Below are 23,162 nucleotides of genomic sequence, written 5' to 3' on the forward strand. Positions count from 1 at the left end.
TGACAGCTTTCAATTCCATTCAATGTCACCAGCGTCTGCAGGCAGCCTCTGAAGGAGGAGGAAGCGGGCAGCTAAATTATGCAAATGTCTGTCAGTTTAACGAATCAGAGGCAGAGAATTAGCAGGCTGTTAGTCTCTCTTAGACCCGCAAATGCCGCTAATACAGATGAAGGGGCTGGAGCCTGATATCATTATCGCTACTCTCGGAAAAAAAAGGAAGAGAGAGAGAGAGAGGAAGGTGGAAGGGAAAAGGGAGAGATGGAATGAGAAAGAGGGTGAGAGAGATCGGAAGATGGAGACAAATGTATGTGAAAACACGGGGCCTCTATTCAGAGCTCTATCAACTCCAAATATCAAATTAGCCAAATGAATGGTACAAGATAGAGGACAGCACACAGGGAGGAGGGAGAGCACGGACCGAGCAAGTGAAAGGAGCAGAGGGGAGGAGAGAGAGAAGCTTCCAGGGCGTGTTGAGGATGGGAGGGAAAGGAGAGCATTTCAATAATCGATAGAGCGTGAAGAGAGTGAGACACGGGCAAAGAGGGAGAGAGAGACAGAGGAGCAGGATATCACAGTTCATTAGTCATAGCTGGTGACAACTAGAGACTGTAGCAAGAAGATTGTCACTGGGTCTTAATCAGATGAGAAACGATGGGACGCCAGTCGTTAATTCCAACGGCATTATACCGTCTATTGTCTGCTTCTGAAGGGGCTTATCGCAATCTCTATACCTCCGACTGCTGCTGCTCCTCCTGTTTCTGCGCCAGCAAACTCACCAGGGAAACTCTAAAGAGCCGGGGAGAAACTAAACTCTCCCTTTTTGCAAAGTCTCATTGTCTCTCATGCTTTTCGCTCTCTCTCACCCGCTGTCTCCCTCTCTGCTAACATGGAGAGAGAGAAATATGTAACGCTGCAGTCGCCCACAGAGCTACATACTGTAAAATAAAAAAGAGAGAGAAGAAAGCACTTTTTTTTTTTTTTTTTTGCAAAGTTCAAAAGTTGCTGTTCAGACTTTCTTGAAAGTGGAAAATAGCTGCACTTTGACTGATAGGTTAGTTCTGTTATCTGGTTAAAGGAACTCGGGAAAAGTTAAGCAAACTTAAGATTAAGTGGAACGCTTTACTTTTTGAAGATTTTCTCAGTTTAAAGAGTTCAAGTCTTCAATTTGGGCGGAGAACAAGCAGCTGAAGCCATTGTGTACAAGAATTAGCACAAAGCCGACCTGTCAGGCTGCTCCCGCTGAGGAAATTTACAACATATGAACCACTGCAGGTCTGTGGGGGTTGAGACTGAACTCAGTGCTAGCCTTTGTCGTGGCTAGAATCGCTTTATTTATTATGAAAAGAAACAGTCGCTTAATTGAAGGTGTTATAAAAGATCGCAGCGAGCTTCCATTACTTTTTCTGAAATCCATTAAAAAAGAAAAGACAAAAAATAATAGAATCCAGGGTGTTTTAACTCTAACAGCGCCCCAGGGGACAGCTACACCTATATACTACATTTGCTCTTTCTGAACTTCGAGTTAACTCTCACATGTTCATCCCATCAAACGTCTCGAAATCTACAAAAAAGGCAAATTAACGATACGTTTCAAAAGCATTCACGTATTCCAAGAAGTAAGCCCGAAAAGACGAGATGGTTCGACAAAATCTGATTTTTTTTTCTTAACAGTGCACAGAAGCTTCTCTACGGCATGAACCAGGAAATCAATCCTCTCTTTTTAAGCTACCCATTAAAAGGCGCCGAGGAGAGTTAAAGCACTTGCTCAAGACACACCATTACCATATATTATATATTCTGTTCCGAGGAAAATCGTAAAGATCACACACCATTAGACCGCTCGCAGAAAAGTTTTAAGCACAAAGTTCAATTTCATGCAAACTATATACTAACGCACTTACACACACACACAAGAAAAAAGAAAAAAAGATGGAGAAAGATAACAGAATGTCATATTCTCTCTCTTCTTTACTCTGTTTGTACATAGACAAATAAATACTGCAGCATCCTCCTTAAAATGCACATCCCCTCCATGTTTTCCTCTCTTAGGGTCTGTTCCTGTCAGAACCATGGCCCAAAACTCTCAGTCAGCCGGCTCAGCTGGGGACGGCCCTCGCCGGCTCAAACAACTTCCCTGCCTGGCTGCAAATGTGTTTACTGGATTTGTACCACTATGCTGCACTGCCTGCCTCATTCACCGCAGCTGAGCAAAATCTACAGCGGTCGTGCGTCGACTGCTACGTGAACGCTGTAAGCGCTGGAGTGCATTCTCCTGTGCGCTTCGTTACAGGCGGCGGGGAAGGGGCACAGTTTTGACCAAAAAGGACTCATTTTGGAGCAAAAGAAGGCGGGCCATGTGAGGTTAGACATCCTCCTCTCTATCCCTTCAGTTTTCTCTTGCTGACTTGCTATCCTCAACTATTATGTATATTTTTTTATGTTGCATTTTCAAATACTCAAAGATAATACCAGTATAAGACCAACACAAGTGACCTCTGCTGTATAATTTTTGCATTCTGATGAGATGAAGAAATAAGGCTTCACATGCAGCTTGGTCCGGGTTAAGCTGCTCCAGCTGGCACACGCTTGTGCTTCCAAAACCCTTGCTGGATCTGCCCGCCATCATGAAATCATCATTAGGCCAGACTTCTTGAAACATGCCAGTTCTGATACGTTGCACACGGCCTACATCTTTTTTAAGCGATTATACCGCGTGCTGGAAACTTTACACCACAATTTCTGCTAATCCGCTTGAGCAAAACTGTGATCGCACCAGTGACTTCAGATGTTTTCGATTGGAAGTCGCCGAGTAACTGTTCAGGTTAAATTATTTAGACCCAGCAGCTTCTGTAAGACCGAACGAGCTGGTCTGTTCCTCTCTTGCCAAAACAATAATGGACTAATCCTGATGTAGCGATTTTCTCTTTATGAGAGTAACACCTGTGATTGTCTGGCAAATGAGAATTTGGTCTGACGAGAGCATATTGACTGATGAATTGACCAGTCGACCCCCAGACTAAAGACCCAGTATACAGAGCCTGCAGTATTTGGTTGACTCGCTTTCTCCCGATCGATCGCTCCGGCACCGATGCGGTTGTTTGTGTTTAGCATGCGCTGCGTGTAAATTGTTTGAGCTTTCTGTTGACACGCGATATCGTTTTCCAAACTGTTCTGACCGATACATCCGAGTTACCAGCATGTGTTCACGTTAGCTTGCGTCTACGTAAGAATATTGCCGACTGTCATCTACATGTGAGCTTTTCTGTCTGTGCGAGACGGGTGAGAGACAGTCTGAGACTGTGTGACTTAATGTGACAAAGCAATTCTGCGCTCGGCCGTGCGCGTCTACGAAACACTGCAGAACTCGGGCTGCAATTTGATGTGTGCGTGTGTGTGCGCTCGTGCTTTTGCTGCCAGTGCCTCCAAGTGCGCGCGTACGCTACGGTATGTGTGAAACACTACGAAAAAGTGTGACGGGTTGTGACAAAGTGACTCTGTGTGTGTGTGTGTGTGTGTATGTGTGTGTGTGTGTGCAGAGAGAAGTTTGTCAATGAGCTAGAAAGCGAGAGAGAGCTTCTGCATCAGTTATTTGTCAGTGCCGGTGTTACACTTGGCTGAAAAGACCAGTCAGGAGAGACCAGAGCGCCTCCTCCCTAATGACACACTTTTCTCTGTGCACTCTGACTGACCTCGCCACACACCAACACAAGAACACAAACACACACAAACACAGTAGAAAGGTGGAAGCAATGTCACGGTATTGGAAACCTGTGTATTTCAACATTACGATAAAGAGGATGAATGAGCGCGTGCATAAGGGTATGCACAAAAATACATACTGTACGTATAGCAGCGCAGAACTGTGTCTAAAGCTACGGCAGCTACTGTGTGTGTGTGTGTGTGTGTGTATATATATATATATATATATATATATATATATATATATATATATATATATATATATATATATATATATATATATATATATATATATATTTTTTTTTTTTTTTTTTTTTTTATTTATTTATTTATTTATTTAAGTGAAGGTCGGCCCTGGTTGGATTCACAGTGAGTGTTCAACAAACCATTATGAGGCGCCACAGCTGTGGACCTCGCGCATGCATATTGTGTGGGTGTGTGTATTCGGCATTGTGTAAATCCAGCCCACTCACTAGCGACTCCTCTCATTCTACCGATAGCCTCTCTCTCGTGTCCTTTACAGAACTAATTCTCTCTTTCATGCCTTCGCTCCTCTTTATCGATAATACAAAAAAAAAAAAAAGTGGATGTATGCCTCAGCAATTACTCCACACAAGGATTCTGGAGTCTAACGCCGGACTGTATACTCAGCACAGAAAAATCCGCTGTGAGAGGATATTTTCATTTTATTTCATCTTTGGTCAGTACCAACGTGTATTAAAGTCATGGCTGAATTCTTTCTCATTTCAAATTCTATACAAGGGTTTTATGATGTCGAAGGACTGGACTTTAAATGGCTCACAATTGACACTGACTTTGAACTCGGCTGAGGTCTGGAAAATTGGGCCCGTCTCCAGGTTAAAAACGGGATCCTCGTGTCTGCTTCATGCAATATGTAGCGTGGCCTGCACACTACGTATCGCTAGCTGCTCCAAAGCTGGAAGAATTTACAAAGAGCTCATAGTGGAGATCATGAAAGAGCACTAAAAAGACTTTTCTCACCTCTTTTGTAGAAGGGAACAAGTCCATATTAAAAACAAGCTTGCAACAGAGGATTGTTTCATTTCTTAGTTCCTGTTTGATTAGAATAGGTGGTTAATATAAAATCCTCACTATGACAACCTTGCATTTGGCATCAATACAAAGCGCTTACTTTAATTTATACCATAGCAAAACAATTCCATACTTACAATAGGTTTAATGTATTTCACTAAATCGACCGCAGCAGCTTGAAATTAGACTTTAAATAAAAATTCATAAATGGCATTACAGTTTATTGTTGAAACAAACAATAACAGCACACATAAGCCAGTATTGGCTGTAATTGTTGTTAATCTCTGGCTCTCTTCCTTCTATCCTGTCTTCCTTCTCTCACCCCAACCAATCACAGCAGATGGCCCCGCCCCTCCCTGAGCCTGGTTCTGCTGGAAGTTTCTTCCTGTTAAAAGGGAGTTTTTCCTTCCCACTGTCGCCAAAGTGCTTGCTCATAGGGGGTCACATGAATGTTGGGGTTTTCCCCTTTATGTATTATTATATTATTATTGTATTACCTTACAATACAAAGCACCTTGAGGTGACTGTTGTTGTGATTTGGCGCTATGTAAATAAAATTGAGTTGAATTAATGTGTTACGAAGAGTTACTGTATTCAAATCACATGTTTTGGTGTGACTTTGGTGACGGTAAAGGAGCTCATTACAACACCAAATTTAATAACAACATCCATCCATCCATTCGCTTACCCTTATCAGGGTTGCAGCGCTGTCAGGGCCTATCCCAGCCACCACAGGCCTCAAGGCGGGGCACACCCTGGACAGGCCGCAATAACAAAGGTCCTTTAATGATCTACACAGGGGGGCAGATAAAATAGAAGCTCCTGTCATGGACAGCATGGCTACAATCAGCTGTTTCTAAGGTAGATTCACTGAGGCGATCACTTTCAGGTCTGCAGAGTCCTAAAAGCACCTTGTACGTTACACCACTATGGTGAATGAGCCAAACCTAGTTACAGCTGCTCAACTGTGATTGGAACGTCTTTTGCATTAATTTCCTCTCCTGTTTTTTGTTATACGAGTCTCTGGGGGGTAGAACAGGGGCATCGCAGTCCACTCAGGTGAGCGATGAAGCAGTTTACCATCTTTCCTAAGAGGTTAACAGAGTGGCCATTACACTTTACAAATCGTGGATAAAACATTTTAATGCGAACACACTCCTGACGGGGTAACTGCAGCAATCACACCGAAGCATCATAAAAAAACAGCGAAATAAATAAATAAATAAAATAACAATAATAATATTAATAGATTCAGCACTTTGTTTATTGTATCATTTCCTCCCACTGTTCAAAGTTATCAGTTAGGCAAATCCATCGACATCAGCAGCTTTGAAATTGGTTTTATCTCCAAAATGACTAATGTGCATGTGGATGAGAGAGCCTGTACAATCAGGAGTGAATGTTAAATATATTAATATATGCGCCAAACAAACTCTGCCACGAAAAACAAGGGGGAGATTGAGCTGGTTACGTTTTCCCCGAGAGCAGAATGCAATTATGAAGAGTGTGTATAGGACAAAGTAAATAAAGCAGGAAGACTGTGTGTGCTTGACAAGATGAATAATTTCCTTCCCAACTTCGCCGGACTTCACTTAATGCCGTTCTTATTTCTAGAGAGGGTTCATTCTGTTGAGATACAACTCGTGGCCACGGCTGAAAAGGTCACCCTCAATGAGTCTAATTACCATGTATTAAATGGCTCGACCCCACTTCATTTGCATCCGGCCCTGCCATTCTTCCCTCAGAAGTTGTTTGGGGCAAAGATCACTTTTGGCAATGCGCAGGCGGCGCTCCGGTGGGAACTCTGTGGAGCTCAGGAGAGAATTAGTAACCGCCGCTTCCTCCCGGTGCAGATGTGCTGCATTCTGATTTATGATTTTTTTTTTTTTGGTTCAAATAATCCAAAATGTTTGCAAAAATGATTTGACACGTGATGTGTCAAAACTCACAATTTTAAATTTATTTTAAAGCTAACTTTAGTATTTACTTTTAAGGGAATAAAATTCTAGTTTGTACATTAAACATTATGTAGCAGGCCAAATAAAATCAGACATGAATAGCTTGAGTTTATTAAATTATTATTAAAATCTATTATATTGCAGCATATGTCTAACTAAGCAGCTTGTTCTCTTTTCTTTAGAGATGTAACACATTTCGGGGTCAAATTTCAGACGTCACATTTGACATATTTGAAATCTTTACACTGCACACCAGAATCAAAGCTTTCAAATTCGAAGACTTTGTCAGTTACCGGCCAATAAATCGTTAAGCCGACCTTGAAGAACTTGGTGGATGTAAATCAAATATTCATTTAAACTTTTAGAGCCACCGTGTGTACAGACAGAACAACACATCAATGATTATAACCATCTGCCCAATAGGAAAATATCACAACCAGTATTTATTCTCCAACTTGATACAAAGTATATAAAAAGGCAAACATTGGCCACATCGGTGTGACAGCTCTCTTATGTACACTTGCATTCAGAGTTTCAAGGTAGGTGGCAGGTAGGTTGGTGGGAGTTCTTCAGTGAATTCATGCAATCAAAGACTGATTCATCATGCAGAGCAACAAGCATGACTCCTTTTTGTTGAAGATGGCCCTTTATTACTCTGGCTTTATGTTTGGGGTTGTTGAAAACTGAATAGGGGTCCAATTAAAACACACTGAACTGAAAGAGTGACTACATTTCTAGTATGAGTTGAAAGCTTTTTTCCCAGAGTACCGCACTTAACAGATGATATATGATCAGTCTGAATCTCAACATCCAAGCGTAGTGAGAGCATGTGGTAAGCTCGGTTGTCACTCTGTCTTCGTCAGCTCAGTGTGAACTGAGGATGTCAGTCAAAATAGTGAATATGCTCAAATAGTGTGCTAACCCGTCATTTAATTAGAATGCACACCTCGGCTTCACCTAAGAGTTACATACAACGGTAATCCCTCCCGAGGATGCTTAATACAAGGAAGAGACACAAGGAAGACGGCCAATCAACAGACAGATCAGGTGTGTGATTGAGCCGTGTTTCTCACTGCGATTGTTGCAAACATCAGCTACTAAAGCCGCAATTATTTATTCAACCAATTACGCCCAAACTCCTGAGACAGGTCTAAACAGGCTGAGGGGTGGAGCCACTGGAACGAAGCGGAGGTGTTAGTGGGGTTAGCTGGTATAATAAAGTGCACATTTCACACAGCACATTGCATAGCCAAGAGCCACATTCAGGGCAATAATGCAATAATGAGGAAATTCAATCAGCAGTGCAGGCAGTGTCTTGACTACATGACTGCTGAATTCATCTGAGAGGTGCGCGGGAGCACTGCGGCGACACGCTTTCCCCATTTATTACCGTAAATGTTAAGCTTTTACTACAGCCCGCGAAAGAAATCAAAACTGAGCTCAGGAGTGAAGTAAATATAAATTTAAAAGTATCGATTAACGTAGCCCACAACACACAGCTCTGCGGAGGCCACTTTAGTGTCTCTTATTGTTTGGGGTGTCGGGCATTGAGCGAAAACTCAGGGGCTGCCGCTGAAAGCTAAAGCTCGCCGAGTGGAAATTAGAAGGGTTTCCTTTTAAAAAATCCACAGAGCCGCCGAAGCCAAATGAAAGTACACACACTGTTCCACGTTATTACTTGTCACAAGGAAGCAATAAGTAGGAGAGATTTACAATAGGCAGAATAATACGTGCTAATATATTCGCGTTCCACCGGGCCTTTAGTTTGGAAATCTTCTTATAAAGAGTCTCTACATTTCCAAATGACTGCAGTATGAACAGTTAATGGACAATATTGGATTTAATCAACCATGGAGCACAAGTCTGGATGAAACACTAACAAGCGAGAGCGATGTACAAGTTTAAACTCTTGCATCCTGTTAGTTAGTTGTGATTTAATGATATCCCCCCCCCTCAGATCTGAAGCCCCCACGCCTGAAATCAAAGAGCATAATTCTTTGGCAGGCCGGCCCTGATTGGAAAAACGCACAGGGGCCGTTAGGCTACACTCGCAGGTTGGATATCCTCAGGCTATTTCGCTGTTTCCTTTTTTTCTTCTTCTAAATAGCTTCTTATGGTCATTTCTCTAAATGACAGTGAAGTATTATCATGGACCCAGGGATTGACATTACTTCTAGATACCGAGCCCTATCAGCCTTTTCCAGTTATATAGCCCGGTTCTTGAGTGCATTCCTAGGAAACGCTCGTTTTCCCAGGCTGAAGTTGAACTCGTGCAACATACTGACATTTAAAAGCTGCACATCTTAGCATTGCTTTGCCTGCTTATTAGTTTCCTCCACAGTTTACACGCATAAGCAAAAAAAAAAAAAAAGCAGCCCTAAAATAGTGGGAAATGCTTCCATTTTTCTTGTTGAGCCGCAAAGGGATTTCTGTGTTAATTAGAGCCGTTATGGTGATGGCTCTGAAGCTGGATGGCGACTATTGTTGCTGCTCTGTGGCCGCAGAGATGGAAAATGGAAAAAAAAAAGAAAGTGCATTTTTGTGTAGCACACAGAAGAGAGAGAGAGAAGGGAATAGAAAAAAAAAGTCTGATGAAAGGTGGTTTTCAGCGTCCATTATTTTTGTTACAGTTTATGAATATCTCAGGAGATGAAAGAAATAAGGCCTGAGGGAGCAGCAGATGGAAAAGCTCCATCACATCTCGAGAGGTACAAACACCGACTCTCTTTCTCTCTCTCTCACACACACACACACACACACACACACAGTGTGAAGTACACAAGTCATGCATAGGTGGAGATGCACACGGGGATTTTCAATTTGTAATCAGACCCAGCGTGGCGAACTCTCAACATTCGCCTTCGCTGTCCTCCTGTATTTGGCATCAAAGTTTCGCTCCGCCATAAAAGCCAAATTCTCTATGACATAGTGGAGATTACTCTGTCGAAAATGCAATCAGCCAAAGCCTGCCTCAAGTGCTGATGAATTACCGTGGCTTAGGAGAAGACAATGACTTGTCAGTTTTTGTGCCGATTGGCTACGATGAGGGAAAAAGTCACAGTGCGAGCCCGCGACCCGAAAATCGTGACAGATCGGCATTCTTGAATCTTTAACTCCAGATCTGTCCGTGCACGTACTGAATACTTCTGCATTTTGAATCCAGAAACATCCAGCCTCCATAGAAACCGACAACAGTACTCTTATGTTGTTCTGATTTCATCTAAAACATTATTATAAACATTATGTGAAACTTGCGTCCTTTATTTCCTTCCTGTTGCAAACTGCATAATTTTTTCCTGTTCTTCATGTCCCCCCCTCAAAAAACCCCATGTCTTACGCTGATATCAGAATTGTTGATACATTGAATCTAGTGTAGTACGTATTAATCTTTTTGTGTCATTGTCAAAGTCAAATAAATATATATTTTTTAAAGATCTCAAACAAATAAAGTGCTTATCTCTCACTCACTTACATATTGATTTAAAGTTTGGAGATGATCCAGTGGAAACTAAAGCTTTATACTAATTCATGTGACCCTGACCTTTGACACATGACCTTAAAGTATAGCATCTTGTATTTTATTATGTTTACCTTTTCGAGCAGATCGGACTAAAATCGTCGGCTTCTTTAAACTGTGAAAACTTCAGATTTTAAAATACATTCATGCAGTGTGTGATTTTGATTATGCATGCGAACAATGAAGGTCAGGGTTAATTGCTTAGCCAACCCAGGTCCTCGTTTCCCCCAAGGCCCAGTGTACTGTTGTGAAGTTTGAAGACGATCGATTAAATAAATAAAGTTCTTGTGACCTCAACCCAAGTTTCACCAAATTTAAATCAGCTTGAGCTCTTTGGTATCTACAACCACAAAATTTGAAAATGATAACTTGAAAAAAGTGGATGCTAGTCTGCTAACAAACAGACAGACAAACGGCACAGATAGACTATGTGCACGTTAGCATATGCTACTTCCGGTGCAGAAACTCCTGTGGGGAGCTTTGTTTCCGGTGTCCTAGTCGCGCCTTGTTTACAGTCCAAAACAAGTTAAGCAAATGAATGAATCAAGCGGCGATTTACATTTCTATAGATGTCTTGGGCATTTACCCAATATATCTGTAAATGATGTTCATCGACTTGTCGATATTTTTTCCCCGCGCCTCAGAGCAAAAGAGAAAAGGGATTCAAATGTTATATTTCTCAGCTGTCCCTCGTTTATCGCGGGTGTCATGTTCTAAAAACAACCAGCGATAGGTGAAATCAAGTAGCCAATTTTATTTTTTGACGGTGCAAAACGTTTCGTGGACATCGTGGACATACAGCACTGCACTGCACTTCAGAGTCACACTGCTAGCGATCGATGCAGCGATTCTGTACTGTACAGGAGAGACGTCACGGAGGAGATCGTCTGCAGCGATCAGGACGCAGGACACAATGTGACGTAAAAAAAAACGTGGAAACTTGCACTAAAAAAATCTGCGAAACAGCGAGGTGAAAGGTGAACCGCGTTATTAGCGAGGGACCGCTGTAATTTTGAAGGTAAGTCACAACATACACCCTTCGTAAATACTAATGTATAGAAACCCTTACCAGCAATCATTCATTTTTTGTACTTGACTAGCTGATATCGACATAACGGGAAACATCTGGTTTGACTATTCTTCACCTGTAGTTTGAATGCTGAACATTTGCCTGTTTGAATCATGAGACCAGTCACTATACAGAGATGCTTCTGAATGTGGACGATGTGTCTTCTGCTGCAGTGATGCAGTTCTGCTTGTGTTGAGTGATGTAAACAACTGATCGATCTAAACTCTTTAAACGTCAAAATTGATCATTAGATTTTTTATGAAACAGCAGCGGTGAGTGTTCCCACCTTCTCCTCTTTGTAACTTAACGCGATCTTTCCGTTTTAGAGTTTTGGACATGATTTTGGAGGATATCTTCGCAGTAGCGATTGACCGCAAAGTAAAGCTACCGGAAATGTACAACCCCACATCCGGTCTCAAACCAGGAAGTTAGCATTTTCTCGTGCACAGGGTCTATTACAGGAAGAAAAATAAGCATTACATACGCTGAGGTGATATCAGAATGTTTGTTTAGAAGTTCTGCATAAACCGTCTGTTGCTTTGATGCAACATGCTGGGGTTTTTTTTGTCTTTCTGCACATTTATTCATACAGGATGATATGAAATGATGATCAATATTCCCTTTAAACTGTGCTTTCACCACGGTGAGCGTTACTTTTCAAACTCAGCTTTCACCCTTCGCCGCTGCATTGAATAGGAGCTAATTTGCTTGAGGAAACGGCTCGAGTGATCATAAAAATCATTTTACTTCAGGCGTGCTCGTGTAAGAAGTTGATTGCAAATAAAGGGATATGATCACAGTGCTGAAAGGATCGGGCTCGAAGTCATTTTAAAGTCAAACTAAAACACAAGTCCCAGCCAATCAAAAAAAACAAACATCAAATGCACAAAGTCACCGGCAGCATATTTTCTATACAAGAAAAACAAGAATACCCGTCATTCTTTCACCCGTCGTTATTAACCTTTTCACTCGTCCTCCGTCATCCCAGCTTCCTTAGTCACCTTTAATAAGGTTGCGGCAGAGGAAGATAATTGTGCAGTCGCCCACACAGGAGGCCACTTGAAGACAGAAACAGAAAGGGCCACGGGAAAACACTGCGAGCCAACTTTTCCTGAGTCGGTTGAGACGGTCTGAATTATGAAACCCCTGAACCGCCGCCGGATCAGCTGTGAGTGCCGTTTACTTTCTACGCCGCGCCGTCAATAGCAGGTCACGGCTTTTTACAGGCTATAGCGAGCATATTAAGGATGTTGTCTGAAAATAGCAGATTGCACTAACAGGAAATTGCTCCTCGACAGTGAAGCGCAGCAAGCTTACTGCAATTTGTGTTTTCTGTTAATGTCCTGCAACTTAATATTAAGAACAATGTGATTTTCACAGGAAAGCAGTGACCCGCGATTTACAGCACATCTGAAGTAAAACATAAATATGCTAACATGCAGATTTCCACGATTTCTCATGTTACTGTTCAATGTCTGTGATTACAACAACAACAACGTGCCCTGCTGAAGACTCCTTCATTAATAGAAATGCTGCTAGCAATGAACAATTCCTTTTTAAAAATTGATCTTTTGCTGTTACATCCCATTAAAAATGGATGAGGCGGGGGCGGTGGTGGGGTCACCGGCAGCCGGTGTTGTTTCAGCTTCAGCTGGAAACTGAAAATAATCCGAATCGTCGCAGGGCAATGCATGAAATCAGAGTCTCATGTGGCCTCCTTTTTCTCTTTTCTTGTATCATACTCCAGCAGTGAAGTGCCGAGTCTCCCATGCTGCCTGTCAGCCTCCATCCATGTTAATACTCTGGGGTACGGTTTGATTCTCTGTGGCTGAAGAAAAGCACACAGTGAAGTAGGAGGAAGCATGTTTCCAGGCCTGTGCCCTGGAAACCGTCATTAAATAGTCATGGGTCCCTGTGCTGAGCTATGCCGTGCCATGCTAGGCTGAGCTGGGCTGCTTCAGCATCACTGGTCATGTAATGCTCATCGCTGCAAGGGGTCAGGCAGAGTGCAAGGCTGCTACTCTGTTACGGGACCAGTTTATCTGCGCTTACATGAGAGTCTCTGCGCACGCCACACGGGCGCGCGCGCGTTTACCTCACTTCGAGCCGGCTGGTTTGTCTGCTTTGAGTAAGGTCGCATCACGGTCACTGAGCGGTTTGACACGTCACGCAGATGGGAGATGGGCTCTTCTTATGTGTTTTTTGGAAAGGCTATCTATCTTGTCTTTTTTGTGAGCACGCGTGTTGCTACATATTCTTCTCTGAGTGGGTGTATGTAAGCTGTGAAGGTCACCAAGCAAAGCATATGAAAGTGGAAGAACCCTTTGAGGTTTTATCGGGTGATAAGAGTGTGTGTGTGTGTGTGTGTGTGTGTGTGTGTGTGTGTGTGTGTGTGTGTGTGTGTGTGTGTGTGTGTGCGCGTGTGTGTGTGTGCGTGTGTGTGTGTGAGAGAGACAGAGAGAGAGAGAGCGCTACCCTTTGCAGTGCTCCACTGTGGAAGCCAAATGAGACCCGACTGTAGACTGGAAAGGCTTCAGCGATGTGTTCTTGATGTTTGGTTTTCTGTCACACTTTTTTATGTTCCTCCTGTAACAGCTCACAAAGAACGGTACTCATCTCAGTTTAAAAAAATCCATGGTGTGTGTGTGTGTGTGTGTTCAGTTCTGTCACAGAGGAGTGTAAAATACAGCTAGCCACAATGTAACTAATATCAGCCAGGTTGGCACACTATTACTTTTTGCACAAACTTTTGATTACCTTTGGTTGGTCAATGTTTTAACGTGTCCTAGACAAAAGCAAAAATGATGTTTCCTAAAAATCTAATTTTAATTTGCTCTCTTCCATACTCAACTTGTTAGCCTCTCAATTTGGCACAGACAGCTCTGCTCGTCAGGTCTGAAGCCGGCCCAGTTCGGCTTTCTGCTCTGGATTTCTCTCTTTTTTGCTCTCATTAGTTCTCCACACTCTGGACTCTCAGCCGAGTTAAGCTACAATTCTCACAGAGCTTCACACATCCTGCAAACTGCCCTGGTCTCTCTTAGCTGGACCGACGTTGTGGATGTTACTACAACATTGGTTTGGGTTTCAACACCACCTAGATGCTATTATTAAACCTACTAGCAAGCAAAAGCTTGTGATCAAGAATTACTCTCTACTTCCTCCATAATGATTATAATGAAACAAAATGAACAACAATAAAAATCTGTCCACCCACGGTTCAGTTCTGCGACTGTACTGTGCTCAGTTTTGACCAGGGCGATGACGCCGGAGTTCAACCATGTTTGCTGGGTTCACACACTCCCCCACTCTGCCCCGACTCGACATCCCATCCGTGGCCCGTTCAGCCCTGCAGTAATTAATCATCTTTTATCTAACGACAGCCGCCTATATATTCATCGACCCGTCACATCTAGCTAGCTCAGGCTCCTTTTAGAGGCAGTGTTCATATCAAAACGTGTTGCTAAGCAACCTGGCATGCACAATTGTTGTTTTGCATTCATTTCTTTGAAGTCTTATCGACGTCCACGGTGGATCTAGGTACAAGTTATGATTTTTTTTTCTTTTTATCCCACATCCGAAAATTAATTATAAGACAAATAACCATTTTAGAAAAAGTCAAAATATCAGATAAAAGGGTTTTATTTTAAGACACGATTTTTCAAAATGCCAAGCAGAAGCAGTTCTGAAGAAGCTTCTCGGATGAGAGGTGACACGTCTTCAAGTAACTTAAAGAAGTCCAGACGCTTTTCTTTGCAAGCTCCTTTGACAAGCAGTTCTAGTTTTTAGAAATAGTTATATAGTAGCTGGTTGATTAATAATAATAATGCAATCAATTTGTCTGTGAAGGTTCTCAGTCCACAACAGCAATCAATTAATAATTCTTAATTGGCAGCCACACTGAGGTCAGGCTGACTTTCGTCACTTGGACGTGGAGTGACGGATAACTTCATCACTTGCTTAAGTTTGTGGTTTTGCCCATCTTTGGCATTACTGATCGTGGCTCAAGAGTTGGGTGTTCGTCTTGTAATCGGAAGGTTGCCGGTTCGAGCCCCGGCTCCGACAGTCTCGGTCGTTGTGTCCTTGGGCAAGACACTTCACCCGTTGCCTACTGGTGGTGGTCAGAGGGCCCGGTGGCGCCAGTGTCCGGCAGTCTCGCCTCTGTCAGTGCTCCCCAGGGCAGCTGTGGCTACACTGTAGCTGCCATCACCAGTCTGTGAATGTGTGTGCGAATGGGTGGATGATTGTGTATAGTGTAAAGCGCTTTGGGGTCCTTAGGACCAAGTAAAGCACTATACAAGTACAGACCATTTACCATTTTACCATTTGAATTCCCATGCCAACTTCTTTTCCATGCCTTGTAATGTCCCTTCCCACCAGCCAGTGATATAGCCCTAAATCACAACAACAGCTGCCTCTGGGTGCTTTATATTGTGAAGACCCTGCAGTAATACAGACAAAACCCCAAACAATCAGATGAACGAGCACTTTGGCAACAGTGGGGAGGAAAAACTCCCTTTTAACAGAAAGAAACCTTCAGCAAAACCAGGCTCAGCGAGCAGCAGCCATCTGACATCTTTGTTTATTGATAAATAAAGCACTAAAATAGTCGTGACAATCTTTAATTTTTTTCTTTTTTGCTTGTTTGTTTCTGTAGCAGCGCAAAACCAAACAGAGAAGCAGAGAAAAAATTAAAAAACTGGAAACACACAATGCTTCAGCTTCTAATTGGCTGATTAAAAATTAATGAGGTATTATGGCATGTTTTTCTGCACTGAACATACAACTTGACGATCCTCCTCATGCCTGAGGGCAGGCATTTTATGCACTCAACATATACCAGCAAGATCTGAATCAATGGAGTGACGAATGACTTCCAACACACTGTAGACTCAGCAAATGTTAAATATTCTCATTAGCTTGCTGAAAGATCACTCCAGCAGCAGTGCTGGTGCCCTTAACGGTCTGAGCCTCCGGCGGTCCAAAACAACCCCCACCCAACACCACCACCAGCACACTTGTGTTCTCTTCTCCTCCCACCAGCATCGCCCTTCTTCTCTTTTCGTCTCAATCCATCGGTTGTGGGGCTTACATTGGCAGCTCCGAGGCAATATTGGCATCAGAGCTGCCATACGTGTCTCTGTCAAAGCAGAAGCAGCGGGGCATCAAAGACGGACAGACACCCGATATGTTGTAACTGCTGTTCCCCTGTGGGACGGATGATCCGGGTTGTTAGCACGGAGTTTCAAGATTAACCGAACCAGCTGTCCTAACAAAATGCTGCAACTTGACTTCTGCTCAACCTTCGGCTTCTGCTGTATCACCTATCACTTATAATTCAAACAGCTGTGTCCCCGAAACCATTAAAAGACAACTGAACCGTGTCCTCTGTTTATCAGGTTTTCCTCTCCGATCTTGAAAATAAACAGGTAACGCAAGACGCGTTTGGCTCGGCAATATTGAGCTGCCAGCAGCGGGTGTGTTAAGGAGAAGGGTCTGGGATAAGGAGAGGAAGGAGGAGAAGAGACAAGCAGAGCACAGAGCTCAGGGCAGAGGTGGCTTTCGGCCATCCATCTCCGGTTTCAGGATTCAGAGAGTGCTGACAGGTCTGGGTCCCCCGGCACAGGCCTCTGGGCTGTAACCACGGATACCCAGACAAACCAAGAGCTGTCACTCAAGCAGTACTAGCTAGAGAGAGTCACAGGAGATGTGAGAACAGGATAGCCAGACACCAGGGGTGTGTGTATGTTCTTATACCTCTGTATGTGTGTGTGTGCTGCAGATTGTACAAAAGGAAGGACAGTGTTGGTCTAGTGAGATATCATCAGTCACTCTTGGGAAAGACACACACACAGAAGACACACAGCAAACAAATTCTTGATACTGGAGAAGGTTTTGTGAAACTCCGGTTTAGACACACACAGACATGCTGATAATAGCAAACTGCCACTTCATGAATTTTGCAGCTGTCTAAATCTCCTTGACATTTTTATAAAAGCATTCTCCTCTGGCAAAGCGCCACTGTGCTTCTCTTAGAGACAAATAAAGAACGGTGCAAATTAAGACAAAGTTGGTAATGGCTAAAAAGTGTGAACAATCAGATCCAATGTCAGGGCAGAAAGGAGGTTAATAAACATGCACGCTTTAAAATGCGAGAGCTTCATTGCGCGGCTGTCTCTAAGAAACGTATGTTAGTGTTATTTTTAAGGTTTTTTCCAGCACGCACGCTGTAGATCTGAGGATCCAACAAGAAATATACAGAAACAATGAAACCATAAAGAAAAGAACAGAGCACCTGCATATTGTGTATACAAACTAGTGAACTGTGCGTAGCAGAAACATAAAAATAAATTATTTAAATCTCAACCTTGGTTTTTTTTATTTTCTCCCCTCTTCTTTGTTCTACACCATGCCATTGATTTCTCCTGGTGGCAAAGAGTGGGATGCATGAAGGTTAGACACACACACTATGTAGATAAATGACTCCTCAGCTCCAGAGTTTGATCCAAATGAAGCAATGATGTAGCTCACTGGCCCGGGCCCACACTGAAGTGAAACAGTGTGCTAGTAAAAAAAACGTGAGCGAGGTGGGTCAGAGTGTGTGTGGGGGGAGCTGGGGGAAAAAATCCCTCCTAGTACGACTCATGGAGGGGAAAAAACAACAAAAAAAGACAACTTTGTTTACAAGATCAAATCTATGGCACGGCAGAAACAGTTACACCTAACTGAGCCTTGCTTACCTTGCAAATTTGATTAAATGGCAGTTTGCGCTTAGTGTAGCTTCTGATGCCGGCCTCTGTGTAGCACGTTCTATTAAATCAAGAACAAGAAATCTGTGTTCGCACAGAAAAGACGACCGCTTTGCATTTGCGGCTCCATCCACATCCGTGAATGCAATTACGCGCTCGTGCTCCGTACACGTCCGACGCTTAACAGCTTGTCTAAACGTGCATGTGACCGCCTGCGAGTTCATGACTGTGTGGTAGTGATGTTGATGTTATTTTCCTTTCTCAATCCAATACCCAGAGGCCCTGCTGGCTTTGCAGCACAGCAAAATTGGCCTGAGAGGTTTGGGAACACTTCCCCCTTACAAACAGGGGCAAATCAATAACGTCTCGGTTGAGGGAGCCACTCTCCATATGAAGGTGAGCTGACTCAGCAGTCTCGGGAACAGAAGGAAGGGGTGGGGGGTGGGGGGGTAAGCAAGGGAAGTGGGGATGGAAATGATTGCTTTACAAGCGGTAAAATGCACGGCGGTGTTGAGAACCCTCTGCGGACACCGCTCTACACGCCTTCTCAATCCCTCCGGTGGAGAAGCCGGATGGGGAGAGGGCGAGGAGAGCGCAGGCTGCATGCTCGGCTTGTAAATACAATAGCCCCGCTTTCCCGTGCCGCGAGCGTAATCCCGGGCTCAGTTTTTTCGCTTTCATAGTGCTCCCTGTCAATCTCCTCCGTTACAGTAGCCAGACGAGCCCTGATTTTTGAACGTGCCAAGTCAATCACAGCTCCGCAGTAGCACGATGGAGCCAGAGACCACAGGAAAATCCATGTCTTTAGCATCCCTTCGAGTCTATTTATTCTTGCAGGGTCTCAGCAGCTATGAGTGTGTTGATTAAATGTGGGAGTCGGCTAATTACGGGGTGTTCAGGCAGGAGAGTGGAAAGCGAGGGGAGGGCGGACGTTGCAGGGAGCACTGACGTCCTTCAAGCGCAGCGGGGAATCGGCAGCGCCGGGTTTGGCAGCGAAGACGGCTGTTATCAATTCTCATTAAAAATCCCGAAAGGCTGAATCATCTGTGAACATCACCTACAGACCCCACAGATCTATTTTCTTCCTGTCATCAGTTCTTGCACTTAGAAACGAGCATCAATCCGCACATTTCTTTTTTTAGTTTGTAAACGTTACACAAGAATGGGTGTAGGTGCGAGGATGCCTTCTTTCCTAAAATATCCACTTCCATTTGCACGGAAGAAGTCTGTTCCCTTACTTGTTTGATATTTGGTAGTTACAGTTTCACCTTTTTGCAGGGCAGTGACCAGTATTTCTCCACTTTTGAGTATGGCTATGTTAGTGTTGTGTGATACGAGGAGAGCTCTCTTTTTTGGTGTGTCTGTTTAACATCTGAATGCTTAAAAAAAGTTGGGAAGCTGTGGAAAGTATTATGTGAACGATGGTTTGTTGCGTTAAGAAAAGACAGGTGTCCTAAGGTGGCACTCTTGACCATTACCGTCCCTCCGGATGGTGACAGAGGAGGTGGTGTCAGGGAGTTGTTAGTGTCAGCAGCAGGAAGCAGTTGTCAAAACATGCAGATAATTGGGTTTATAAAAAGAATAGTTTATAGCATAATTGGCTCCCGTGCAGATAATTGAGAGGAGTGGCAGCTTAAGGCTTATAAGCAAGACCGAAAAGAGTTTTTTCTCTCAGATTTTGAACTAATAGGATAAAAGAGCAAAGCAATCCATGAACTGGTAAGTGTCCCGAGGCCCAGCTGAGAGGGAGCAATGAATGAGCGAGCGGAGCAGAGGAGCAGACTGAGCGAAGTTTTAACTTTGACAAAAATGAAAGGTAATGAAATGTTCAGCGTGATGGATTACCCATTTCCAGCAAAGTTTAAGTTTCTGCCAGTAGGTTTTCAAATGTAAATCAAATAGAAACCAACGGCTCCACAGGAGGGAAATCAATCCAAAACCTGCAGTGAATGCTTTTTCAAAAATAATGTTGCCGTGTTGGACGTTGATGTGAAACCAGAATGTCAATGACGCAGTAGCTCTGGGTGCTTCACATTTCACATGTGGGATGTCCTGCAAGACACTTGGAAGTTTTCCTGACATAAGCTGGTTGCAATGCATAAACTAATGACAGCTGAGAGATTTTATTTCATGTTCAGGACAAGATCCAAGATCAGGTCACTGAAATCTGACCAAAACAGTAGCAGGATAGTAGAGATTCTCATGACTTGTGGAAAGACAGACAGATGCCTCACTGTGTCACAAGACCGTGGATCATTTGGTCAGATGAGGTTTCCTCATAGACGGGAGAATTCTTGTTTCCATCATTTACGGCAGGTCATCCAGGTCCTGAAGCAGCAAAGTAGCCCCGGACCATCACATTACCACCACCATGTTTGACATGTTCGATGAAATGCTGAGTTAGTTTTATGCCTGATGTAACGGGACTTAAACTTTCCAACAAGTTCAGTTTTCGTCTCATCAGCCTTCAGAATATTTTCTCCATTTTTCCACAGTGTCTCTCTTATTGTTGACTCATGAGCACTGACTGAGGTCTGCAGATCTTTAGATCTTGTTTTGTGAAACTCCTGCATGAGTTTATGATGCACTCTGATATTTTGGTTGGTCAGACACTCGTCGGACACTGACGTCTGGCGACGGAGCCAGACGTCAGTGTCTTTGTTCCTCAGCTGTTTCTTTAGATCGTGCCATGATGTGTTGATTTTTGAAATCTTTTAGCATATTAAACGTTGACAGACAGGTTCTTATGACTTAACAAGAAGAGCAATGACTTTTTCCAGACGGAGCCAGGTAGGTTTAAATAGCTTTTCCCTTAAAAAATATGATCATTATTTGAAAAACTGTATTTTGTATTTATTTGCGTTATTGTTTAAAACTAAAACACATTTGATGATTGTGCAAAAATGGTCATCCCAGGCATCCATGTGCAAAGACGTGAGCAAATGAGGTTTATTCATAAAGCACAACCTAAGAGCTTGAAGTCAGCACAGCAGATTTAAACATGTAAAGCACTGGTAGGATCACTGAGCCTGAAAGCTGTGCAGGTGCAGTGGGAATCGGGTGCTCCTCTGGGGGCCGAAGGTGAGTGGCTGTTTTCCTCTCCCACAGTCAGAGGAGGCAAGCTTCACACTCCACGGTGACAGTAAATAAAAAGTATTTCAAAAAATCTGGCATCAGGCTTCCACATCTGCACTGCGAGAATGGCAGCAGTTGCCATTTTGTCATCTAAAATGAGGAACACAAAATTTTGAAGGAATGCTTTTTGTGACAAGCCGAATGCGGCGCCACGTCCCTGTCCATCATTTCGGTGAAATGTTAAATGGCATATGCATTGCAATATGTCAGAAAGTAATAGCCTACTGTCACATCTTCTCACATTTAGCTGCGGGTTAAAGCAGGTCTACCACGGAGCCAAGTGATAAAAGAAAGAACGGGGGGAAGAAGGGAACAGACAAGCTGTAAATGCTGCTGTGTGAAAATCCACTGTGTGCATTATACATGTATATCTATATATAATATTCCAAAAACAAAAACATCCCATAAAGCTAAATAAGGCATGTGTCGTGTGTCGCTAGCTTTTCCTTCCATTGTGGGGTGATAAAGTCATGCAGCCCGGCTACAGAAAGCTATTGACAGAGTGAGAATACTTGGTGCACATAGCCTTTAAAGCAGCTGTCTGCTCTGGTGAGGGCTAGATGAGCCAACCGAGGTGAATATATTACTCTTACTCAGTGAATGTCACAAATGCCATTTCCAACTGCTGAATGTCAGCGAGACTGTTGGGGTGACTGCTAACACCGCAGAGCTCTGTGACGTCTATATCCCCGCTGTTAACATCCTGCATCCCCGCTTTTTAAATAACAAACAAAACCACAGCTGCTTTGAGCCAAGCAAACATCAATAAGTGAGAGAGACTGAAGGCGATTGGCCGGCGCGTTGCTGCTGAATATTGCTTAAACTTTTTTTTTTTGTCATTTCTCTAGGCTACATATGCTGCTTATTTTTTCCCCTAACTGAATGAGAGGCTTTGATATTGATTTTTTTTCCCTCTTTCTTCCTTCCCAAACTGAACACAAACAATATTAGTGCAGAAATCTACTATTTCATAGGTGCAAACAAACAAATGATACAGGAGAAGCTTTTGTCTCTGAAGTTCGGCGGGCGCGGAGACGTTTTTAATGAGCGACCCCTGTCGGCTATAGGCGGAGCCAAAATGGACTCGGGGAAACAAACAGGAGAGCAACTGAAGCACATCTCTCTAACACACTCCCAGCATCAGTGATGCTCATTGTTTGCAGTGCTGCCATCAGGGGCATGTTGCCTCTGATTATTTCCCCCACATCTTTTGATACGAATGCCAAGGTCGTTCCATGCATCAGATTAAGCCGCAACTCTTTATCGCTTTGCATCATCTCTCTCACATTCCCCACAGGTCATATATAAATATATATATCCCTCATTTACAGGTGCCAAATAATACTGCATGTATTTTTTTGTCTGAAAATGATATGTTTGATTAGGAAACACCTTAAATCTGTCAGAGAGAGCATGCTCCCGGTTAAGCTCATCATTGTTTGTTTGGATTTGAGACTGATCTAATTATTTTTCCATGAAGATTAAAGTTTTTTTTCCTTTTAATTAAAGGCTCTTATCAAATCTGAATAAACCTGCATAATTGGCTGAACTATTGCGAGTAAGTTGCACTATTAATACCTTCTTAAACAAAACACATCCCCAAAAAACCAAAGAGCAGCGTAGAAAATAGTGTCTTCAAACACCGAGAACGCGAGTCGCAAAACACGAAGCGGTAAATAAATTAAAAAAACAACTACAAAAAAAACACCAGACACTGACGGCCAGTTGTGTTCAACACAAGACACCCAACCATCAATATAAACAATAATTATTCTTTCAGAATGTCTGCAGATTATACACGAGGAAAGGCAACTAATTTCATGCAGCAATTTTGACTGTATTTACTCATAAACCACCTATCAATCTCCGTGCTTGATAAGTCAAATCATGCTCATCTTCATGCTTTGTGTGTCTGTCACTTAGAAAAACAGGACACTAGCTTTCAAGAAGAAAAGAAGGGGCACGGTGCCAACTGGCATGTACAA

General features: G+C 43.1%; 1 protein-coding gene across 5 annotated transcripts in view; it reads right to left on the bottom strand.

The window, feature by feature from the left end:
- klhl29 (kelch-like family member 29) overlaps positions 1-23,162 on the bottom strand; it is a 276,227-nt gene that overhangs the window by 193,921 nt on the left and 59,144 nt on the right. For 2 of the 5 annotated variants that reach the window (XM_085431402.1, XM_085431404.1), the window contains one exon: positions 5,441-5,543. The exons of the other annotated variants lie outside the window; for them this stretch is intronic. The gene's annotated coding sequence lies outside the window, so the exon portion shown is untranslated. The remainder of the gene's footprint in view (positions 1-5,440; positions 5,544-23,162) is intronic. 5 annotated transcript variants of the gene reach the window in all.

This window comes from Copadichromis virginalis, linkage group LG15 (genome assembly GCF_057382275.1).
Source record: "Copadichromis virginalis isolate Kocher_CV1m ecotype Utaka linkage group LG15, C_Virginalis_male_GT1.1, whole genome shotgun sequence".
Lineage (NCBI taxonomy): Eukaryota > Metazoa > Chordata > Actinopteri > Cichliformes > Cichlidae > Copadichromis > Copadichromis virginalis.